Genomic DNA, 10,155 nt, shown 5'->3' with positions numbered 1-10,155 from the left:
ATCCCTGAACATACTCTCCAGGCCTTCCCATTCGGACACCTCTGGTGTTGGGAACTACTTGTGGCCAGACAACATCCTAGAACTCATTGCAAGTGCCACGTTTCCTGCTTTCTAGTATTACAGGACTGCAGAGCACTTCTGAGCTACATATTTGCAGCTTGCAGCCAGTGTTGTTTACTGAAATTCAGAGACACCTTTTTTTTTTTCCCCCTTTTAAAACTTGGTCATAATCTGCTAAGACATTCTCTGTATACAGTGTTACTTTATTTTTCTCCCACTTGTCCACAGTGATAATAAACAGCTTTGTAAAGCACTTCTAAGAGACTGCCTGCGATTCCTGTGGCTCTGCTGAAGCGCTGTCACAAAGATGCTTGGCCAGGCGCTGCTGGGAATGTGACAGCCCAGCCAGCTCCGGCTGTAGAGGACAGGGAAGAGCTGTCACCCCTGGAGAGAGCTGCTCACATCCACCTCCATCCCTGCTGGGCCTTGCAGACAAGCGCCTACAACTCACTTACTTAGCAGCAGCAAGGAAAACCACCCCCATGGTTTCCCAAGGCACAGACACTCTTGCTGGGCTCTGCCCCTCGAGTTCAGCCACCAAACTCACTGCAGAAGCTCCCTGCTGGGAACCAAGCCCCGTGCTGGCTGGTGGGCACAACACCTGTGTTTGCCTGGGGCAGGAGGGCGGCCCTTGGACGAGCTGGGTGGCACTGGGGGTTCCAGCTCTGCCCACACGCAGCCCCTTCTTTGGGAAAGAGGCTTTTCCAGAAGGTGTCACCAACTGGAAGTCAGGCTGGAGGCTTTCTGCTCTACCGCGCAGGAAGCAAATACCCTTAGAAGCAAAAAGTGACCAGCTGTGTGTGAATGTGTTGACACTTGCTTTCCAAGTAGGAATGCAGTAGCTGGATGATGCTAAGTGAAAATGGGTGCCAGAGTGTGGGGCTGCCTACCCCCGCAAGGACCAGCTTGATTTATGGTTTTTATTTAAACCACTTCTCTTACCTTGCCCAGGGAGCTTTCTTGGTTGGGATAGCACAGGGTGAGGGTTCCATAAACATGATTTATGTGACAGTGGCGAGTCCTTTCTCGCCAGCAGATTCCCACCACATAAACTGACAGAGGATGTAAGGAGGGCCCCAGGCACTGGGGAATTCCTGCTTTTTATCCTGATGAATTTATCTTTGCATTCCTGGTGAATTTCAGAGGGGCTGAGACCAGCCCTGGTTCACTCTGAATTCTCTGATCTGGGTGGCAGGTGAGGGAGCCGCAAAGTTTTGCAATCGCTCGCCTCGGGTGCACGGGATGCTTTGATCCCAGGGATGAGATTTCAGCGGAAGCAGCTCCGATACACACCCCAGGGAATAGCTGTGTGGGAAGACATCCCTGTCACCCGAGGCTGAAGAGCATCATGACAGAAGAGGCCAAAGGAAATAAGACCCTCATTGGTCCCTCCCCAGTCGTGACTGCAGCCTGAAGGCTTCGCAGGAATCCCCTCAGCGAGGGAAGGTGGAGGAAGATGGGGCAAAGCTGACCTGCGATCCTGAGCACGAGGAAGACGGAAGGGGCTGCAGAAGTGCATCCACTGCCTGTTTTCTGGGGAAAGCTACTTCTCCTCCTCCTGAATGCTAAGGGATTTGTTGAGGTGCTAAGTCCTCCTGGCTAAACCAGGCGCATTGAGGCACTGGGTGCTCAGGGTCGCTCTCCGGCCAGGGGCAAGAAGCACAGACCTGGTTTTGTACTGTGAGACCCAGGCACTGCCCTGCGGCCTTGCACAACAGGAGACTCTGCAGATATAATTTTCCCTCTTCGTGGAGACCTCTAACTTCCTTTCCCTGCACGCCGGCCCGGACACCTCCTTGTGCCGTGCTCCCGATCCCACGGGAATGCCGCCTCATGCGGAGACATTGCCCGTCGCAGACCGGTTCCCCCGCCAGGGAAAGGCAGGGCTGGGGCTCCAGGAAGCCCCTTGCGAACGACAAAATGGCCGCTCTGCGGCCTGGCGTTCGTCGCAGCGACGCAGTGGGCCATGAACGCGCTGCGAGCCCACGTCGACCCCGCGGCTCGGGCTGAAGTCTGCTGAAAGAAGCAACCGGGACAAGGGAAGAAGAAGAAAAAAAAAATTAAAGAGCAGATCTTTGTTAAAATTTAAACGAGAATTCAAACCGCAGGCAGTGTGCAAGCACAAAGCAGAGCAGGAGCGATGTGACTCAAAATGCAACAGGGGGAATGCGGAGGGGTGTTGAGCACCTGCGGCTCCCACCGAGCCATGGGCAGCGAGCAGAGCGGGGCTGGGGACCTGTCCCCGCGCTTTTAGTATCTGCCTCCTCCGCAACGCTGCCTTCGCGAGGAGTGAGTCATCCTACGTCAAGCGACGCCGGGCCCTGCACTGTTATTTATTTATGCCCAGCCCTCCTCCCTGCCCCCGCGCAGCCCTGACCTCATCGCCCAGAGAAAACAGACGCACCATTAGACAGGGCTGGGAAGCGCCGTCTTGTTTGGCTTTGTCTGGGGCAGGAGAAAGAAGCCATGAAGTTTGTCATCAAGAAAGAAGCCATGAAGTTTGTCATCCGGCACCTTGCTGGGGTTGCTTGAACTGCCGCTGGCTTCGTTTGTCCCTGGTTGCCCCCAAAAAAGCCAAGGCCGTGCTCCAGGGTGGCATCCTCTGAGGCACCACAGCGCCCATCTCGGGCTGCTGCTCCGTGAGAGCCTCTCTTGGGAAAGGCAGGCCAGGGCCTGCAGCACTCGCAGCCCTGGGGACACCAGTGTCCTGCAGCTTGAGGAGCAACCTCGCACCAAGGAACTTGTAGCCCCCGCGATAATTCAGTAGCCCCCATCTGTACCCGCAGCTCCTGAAAGTGACCCAGCCGCGAGCATCCATCGAGCGCCAGCCTTCGCACCCCGACACGGGTGCGCGCCAACGCGGCTGAGCACCGCGCGGTCGCCACGCTGCGGCGACGGCCCTCGCCGGTGTCCCCCGCGCGCTGCCGCCCCGGAGCAGCCCTGCGCCCCCCGCACAACCCAGCGCCTCGCCGCGACGCGCGGGAGCGCTCACTCTTGAACCATGAAACCCACACCCGCCACTCATTAAATTCCACACAGGAAACCGCTACCGACTCACTGGAATCACTGAATTTCCTGCAAAGCAATCTGCTGCTAATGTCAACCGCTTCCATAATACAGCTTCTCATTTCACACACACCCAAGCCAGAGAAGAAAAAATGCAGGAATTACTGGCAATGGAGGAATTCCGGCTTCCCAGAAGCCAGGCAGGAGAAAAGTTACACTAGCAGGAGATGTGGACATGCTCCATAGTAATGATATCCAACTGTCTCTTGGCGCAGACTTGAATAATTCATACATTGGAACTATCAGATCCCAAGGAAAGATGTGCAGGGGTCACGACAGTCCCCATGCTTTAACGACCCACGTTAATGAATCTGCTAGGCACTCGTGAAGGCGGCTCGCCAAAGAGGAGCAAGCAGGAAAGGACCTTTGAGGAGGTCATGCCGTCCAACACGACTGGAGTGTGGACAGTCCCGGCTGGGAGCAGCACCCTGCTCCTCAGAGATGCCACGCGCCAGCATCAAGGAGCGGCGTTTCCTGCCTCATGAGTAAGAGAAAGGGTATGTGGGTAGAGGAGACGAATGAATGAGCAGTGTGTTCAGCTTAGCAGCTTGATGCTTTGGTCTACCTCAGCCTTCTGCTCTCCCATCTCTAGAGAAAGGGAAGGAGGTGGCTCACCTTTTTTTAAGGCACCCGCATGGATTTCCCACCTCCGGATCTAACTCATTATGTGTCGACCCCAGATTGTGCTAATCCTGAAGGCCATTATATCTGTGAAGGATCATGAGAGGACGCATCACCCAGACCCACCCTCCTCCAGCCACCATCTCCCCTGGCAAAACAGCAGCGGCAGAGACGCTCCTCAGCCAGCTGGACAAAGCCTGTCACATGCCCGTGTTGCAGGACATGCACCGAGCTCAGGGGGCTGCGGCAGGCCAGAGGCTGGCCCAGGTTGTCTGGACTCCTACCTGCAGGAAAGCTGCCAAGCTGCTTTTACAGCTGTGCCCGTGGCCCATGGCCTGCTTTTCCGCTCGCTCAGTTTTCAGCTTGGTCGGTGGTGGAGACCTACAGCATCTCTGCCCCACAGCTGTGCCCGCTTCAGCGCTGCTCACAGAAAAACAAACAGCAAAACCTCCTGGAGGTGTGATAGAAACTGTGCTTCAAAAGATTTATTACATATATTTGTACATATTTTACATGAATGGAATGTTAAACATACAACCTAAAAATCAATAAAAAAATATTTTCATTCATGATTATGTACTGGCAAGACCGCCGGAAAAAAAAAAGTACCTTAGAACAACATAAGTCAACTTGCAATCATACTGCTCAATTAAAAAAAAGAAAAATTACAAACATGTTTTTTACATCAGACATCGCAAATTACATTCTGATTTCTGCTTAAAGGGTAACGAAGGAAGACGTCTTGCCATTACCACTACACGTGAATGTAGCATTTCCTACGCGATCACGGAGCTCCAGCTTGGTGAGCGGGGTTAGTTCTGTGGAAAGAGGCATATAAAAAAGGGGAATCGCGCCGCGCTCTCTGCCCGCAGGTACGTCTGCTAACAGAGCCCAGGCGACTTTCTCAATCAAATGATAAGGTTAATGCTGGACCACCACTTGGTAAATGTGATGCTGCAGCTTTTAAAATTAAGTAGTTCATGAAAAGGTCCCCTCAGCGCCTAAGCTGCCTCCTTTCTTCCTCCAAAGTTACAGTACTTTGGCAATATCAGCTAGAAGAGATTTTTTTTACTGTACAATAACGAATACTTGAGCTTCATCTCAACACGTGCAGGAAGAACAGAGTCATGCTTTGATGCCTCTTCCTGCTGCATTTCAAACCTCGAGAGCCCATTTATGCTGAGAAGCGTTTACTAGTAAAAATAACAAATTAGCAAAAGAAAAGAAGAAAGGACAGACCTGAGGGAAACAAGAGCAACAGGATTCAGCAACAGATTAGGTACTTGCAACGTCGCGTTCCTTACATTTGAAACTCTGCCAGAATCGAGCAAATCCTACTTATCATTGCAAAATCTTTGCCAGAGCACACCCAAGGGCAAAAGTCTCTCCAACAAACATAGGCAGATTAAAAGCTGCCAGAAAGATCAGCGAGTAGTGGGCTTGCTGCCTGCTAGTTACTCTACATTGGCAACTTACTAGGTCGGAGGCAGAGCCAGGCGCAGTCTTCAGGTGCAGGATAATCCTACGCTAGTTGAGCTGAGCAGGCCTTGAGCGATTAGCAGGGCCCCACAACTAGGTCACGCTGCAGCGTGTCCCGTCACCAGCTGCGCGGCGCTCGCGGAGAGCTGCCCTTACACAGGGTTGCGCAGCGGCTGGCGGCGCAGGCCCAAGCGCGGGAGAGCTCTCGGGGCACAACCAATGCAACCGGGACCGCTCTGTCTCAATGGGCTACACAGTCTTCAGCCTGATTTTAGGAGCAAACGGGGCTTCTGGTCATTTATACGGAAAAAACACTGCAGAAGTTTCACACTTAGGAAGCAGAAACTGGCCACGGTTCGGGTGCGAATTTCTCACGTGGAGTATTTTGGATGACAAAAATAAGCGGGTACAAGCTGATGCCACTGCCACAGGAACAAGAAAAAAAAAAAAAAAAACAAAAGCACTTGGCTGGGTGGTAGCAAAAAAAGCCCTCCTCTTCCAACTGCATTGCCACACTTTACTCTTAAACATGCCAATGGAAAGATTAAGGGCACAAAGCCCTAGAAAAGCATCATTTCTTCAGATAGAGAGAAGGGAAGAAACTGATAATAAAGTAAGTTCGAAGCTTTGAGAGGTGAAAACCGAATCTCGGAACACAGCACGGATGGGAAAACACAAGCTCACTTCCCGCCCCCCTGACAAAGGTAAGTTGGAAGATCCCGTAGTGGCATTTCTGCATTCCAGGATACTTGGTAGTCTCTTCCCAGGAAACTCCACTGTACATCAGAATCAGCAGATAGATACAAAACCGCAACACCAAATTTACACACAAATATTCTTTTTTTTTTTTTTCCTATGCAACAAAGCAGCTAAAATTCACAAAAACTCAGAGAGATCATGGCCTGTGCCAGAACCATTGTAGGCCTTGTTGCTGTACACTGAGAGATAGCAAGAATATTCAAATGCCAAGTTCCCTCGTTTTGGTGCAACACATTAACAAATGGAGTGAGTTTCTGAAGCCCTCAAATGGAAAAGAAGGCATATTAAAAACGTCCATAAATACATCCCATGTGTATTAGACATTATCCACCTATAAACACCAAAGACCCATATTTCTGACTAAGAATTATCTTTTCCACATTTGCTGAGATTTTAGTCTTCTGGGAGTCAGGTTTACCAGCTCTCCAGCCTTTCAGCAAAAATTTAATTAAAAAGCCAGTATTCCTAACATTAAGAACTAGGATAAATATAGAAATCTCAAGACTGTTTAAGTCATAAAACCCCCTTTATATCATAAAGAGGGGGAGCAGAGAGAGCAAAAAGGTCACAAGTATCCACCCACATCTTTGTACTTTACCTACAAATTTTCCATTTAAAAATACTGCAGGACACTTATCCTTGAATATGAAAATTGAATACAAACAAGACCATCTATCTTACATTTTACCTTCCCAAAAATAAAATACTGCAAAGCTTGCAGTGTGCTTTGTATTTTTCCAATGTCCCATTGAGCCCACCATCTAATGCACATGCTGAAAGAAAATTAGCTGACTACTTCAAAAGAAACACATTATTATAGATGTGCTGATTTATAAAATACAGGATAATCAGTGCCCTGTACTGACAGTAGCATGGCTCTCTTGGTATTGTATGGAGTATGGTTATATACAACCCAAATCATAGCCACCTCCTCTATTAACTTTAGAAAAAACAATTGCTACTCAAGATACACAGTTACGTTACAAGCTCAGAAAAACCTGACATTTCAAGACAGTGTCGTGTCTACTCTTCCCCTTCTGGCAAGCAGCATGTTAATGGCAGACCTGAGTATGGAAATCGCTTCACACCCTCACATACTTTGAGAAGATATAGCTCAGATGACACAAAATATTCTGAAACAACACAGAATTGGCAATCTCAATATATTTACAGGCAAAGAAGCATATCGCACCCTAATTTAACTTATTGCTTCTTGTGGACAAGCGTGGTGTTCCTTAACTGCAACACAGGACTCGTTTGCTGTTTTTCCCTCCTTTTGAAGAACAGGGATTCAGGATCACCGTGAGGATGCTTTTAAAATGAAGGTGTTGCCCACAACTAGAGCTACGGGTACAGTGAGTTCATCTGCAACGGAGCAACAGCGCTGGTGACGGAAAGCTCAACGCATGTGAATCTCCACAGGAGTTTTCACACCTGAGCACCAGCCTGACACATCCAGGGTCGCCGTAGGCTTGGTCCATATTACAGGCTGTGATACCAGCCAACCTTCCGTGGGCTCTGACAGTGGATTAGCGTGTACCAAGAATGCTTAATTGGGGTCTAAGGCTGCCGTCGTATCACACAGCCCAGAGGACAGCTGCTCAACCGGGCCAGCTCTTGCCCACAGGAGCGCAGGTGAGAGCAACTGCTAGTGGCACTTTCTCCCCACGCTGGCCCCAGCACAGGCCAGGGGCGATGACTCTTGGGTCTGAGTCATCTACTTGCATCTGACTCCAGAAAAACTGAGGTTTAAAACAAACAAACAAACAAACAAAAAACCCCAAACCCAGCAAATGTACTAAAATATGGACTACTGAAACTGAGTTTAAGTTGTAAACAGGTTATGTTCATAAATATTTATCTACTTAGTCCCCAAGCCAAAGACTATCTACGACCTTGGCACATGGGAGACCAAAGCGCTAACTTACCTCCTTTACATACTACAGATCAGTTCCTGTAGGCATGAAGCCAACAGTAAACATCAAATCAATGCAAATGCTTTACTTCCAGAAGATAGAAAGAATTCAAAACATTGGAAAAGTGGCCCTTCAGGCAACATCACTATTAAAATACTAGAGGTGCTGTAATATTTCCCCCTTAACAATAATACAAGGCAACACAATGATACTCTGCTAAAAAAACAAGGAACCCATGGAGGAAAATACTGTACCTTTGATATGACTAGACAAGTGAAAGCACAACAAAAGGCTTCTGCTCCCACTGAAAAAGGGAACCCAGTAGGGCCCCATAGTTATAGGTTCAGCTGAAACCAGTTATGCAAGCCAAAAAAATGCAGAAACTGCACCATTGATGTTGACTGTTATCTAGATTGGACTCCCTTCACATTTGCAGCACAACAAAGGCATTTCACAGAACAACATTCAGGGAAAAATGTTATCCAGGCAAGGATCACTCTGCAGGCAAGACAGGAGTCTAGTAACATGCAATGCACTTGTTTTCCTGGATAGCAGCAGATGCTGCTGTTCTCTGCCCTTTTTGATATGAATCACAGTAGCAACAGAGAGAAAGATGTGCTTAAACAAAAAAGGAAAGCAGAATTATGTATGCACAAGAAAGACGTTTAAAGTGTTGTGCGATTTATTTTAATTGCTGAAACCACCAAAACGTCTGCCACTAATAAATATTCATAAACTCTTCCCTGTACTGTAAATTTTAGAAACTATGAATTAATTCTTGATATAAAAAGTATGCTTCTAAGCCCTGATATTTGTTCCAGTTTTTTGTCCTGTTCTTTTTCCTCTTTTTGGACTCCAGTGCTTTATGGGAACTACTACTTGTCCACAGTTTCACCTGATGTACTCCTTCTACATTTCCTGGAGCCCTGGTTATATCAATATAACATAGTAAAATAATAATAAATTAAACAAATGCAGATGCCTTTAAAAAAAAAAAAAAAAAAAAAAACAAGCCACACTGGCAAATGCCAGTCTTCACATGAAGAGACCAATGATTAAGATGCAAACTACTACAGATCCTGCCATGAAAAAAAATACTAAAACAACAAAAAACGCTTGCACGTAAGTATTTTAAAAATTAAATCCAAATCCCACCTCATGTTACCTCACCTATGCCTACAAAAACCACTTGCTGTGCCCACATTTGCAGTTATTCATTTATACCTCAGGAGGCAGCCTGGAGATGAGAGTAGTACAATAAAATAATTACCTGAAACAGTTTCTTAAAAAAATACCCGTTAAACAAATTACCTTAACTGGCAGCACTTAAAATTCGTAATTCTTCTTTTTTTTTCCTATTAAAAAAAAATTGCATAGCTGTAAGATTTTGCTTTGCTGCATTTCTTTTTATCGGTTTTACTCACAAGCAGTAAAAGAGAAGTTTTAGTTACTTAAATAGCAATACAACGTACAGATTTCAACAATCCCTACAGCTAGATCAATATAAATTAGTTACCTGTCTTGGTTTTACTCTTTGGACTGCATTGTGACAAAGGTTCAGTTACAAAACTTGGAAATATAGTATTCCTACGCAGAGAAGTTTATGTTTGCTGTTCTCAAAAAAAGTGAAGAACATACAAGAGGGTGTGATTTCAGTAAATAAGGTCACACTGTTAGGTTATGTTATATTCAGTTCACCATTTACTCTTCTTGAGCCAGTAAGAAGGTGAAAATGTTCCCTCTCAAAGCGGGGCCGTCCTCCTGCATGGGTCTCAGACCGCGCGTATCGAACATCTCCGCTGCCCCGCGTGGCGCTGGGAAACGTGTCCAATAATCCGCTTCTTCACAGAGCCAGAAGTTAGGCTGAAATGAGGAACTTTGGCCTTCCAGTACAAAATAGCAACAGTAATGTCTGTGGGGAGTAGATTGTTACAGAATGTGCAGCATTTTCAAAATCCCTGTGTGTCCTTTGCATGAGTGTTTGGTATCTGAGCACTACTGGCAAGTAGCTGGGCTCCGCAACGCTTATCCCGTGTCCCTGTCCATATTTGCCTTTTGCAGCCACAACGAACCGTGAGTCTCAAGCCAGGCGCGCTGTGTTCAGCGAGGGAACCTCCATCTCCTACGTCGTCCGATCAGTGGAAGCAGCTGTTGAAAGAGCAGCAGACAACGTGCCATCATTTCAGCTATTTCAGTGCATAACTCAGAGAAACAGCACGACGATGAGCATCGTGTTTTCCTTCCCCCTTTCCCT

General features: G+C 47.6%; 1 protein-coding gene across 1 annotated transcript in view; it reads right to left on the bottom strand.

Moving 5' to 3' along the window:
* Positions 1 to 9,277: 9,277 nt before the first annotated feature.
* Positions 9,278 to 10,155, bottom strand: part of ZNRF2 (zinc and ring finger 2) — a 52,371-nt gene continuing 51,493 nt past the window's right edge. The window contains exon 5 of the mRNA XM_088521132.1: positions 9,278 to 10,049. The gene's annotated coding sequence lies outside the window, so the exon portion shown is untranslated. The remainder of the gene's footprint in view (positions 10,050 to 10,155) is intronic.

This window comes from Tinamus guttatus, unplaced genomic scaffold, assembly GCF_059628265.1.
Source record: "Tinamus guttatus ecotype Peru unplaced genomic scaffold, ASM5962826v1 Tinamus_guttatus_pri_ptg000115l, whole genome shotgun sequence".
NCBI classification, from domain to species: Eukaryota; Metazoa; Chordata; class Aves; order Tinamiformes; family Tinamidae; genus Tinamus; species Tinamus guttatus.
The sequence above is the reverse complement of the archived record's forward strand: the minus strand, read 5'-3'. Positions and strand labels throughout refer to the sequence as shown.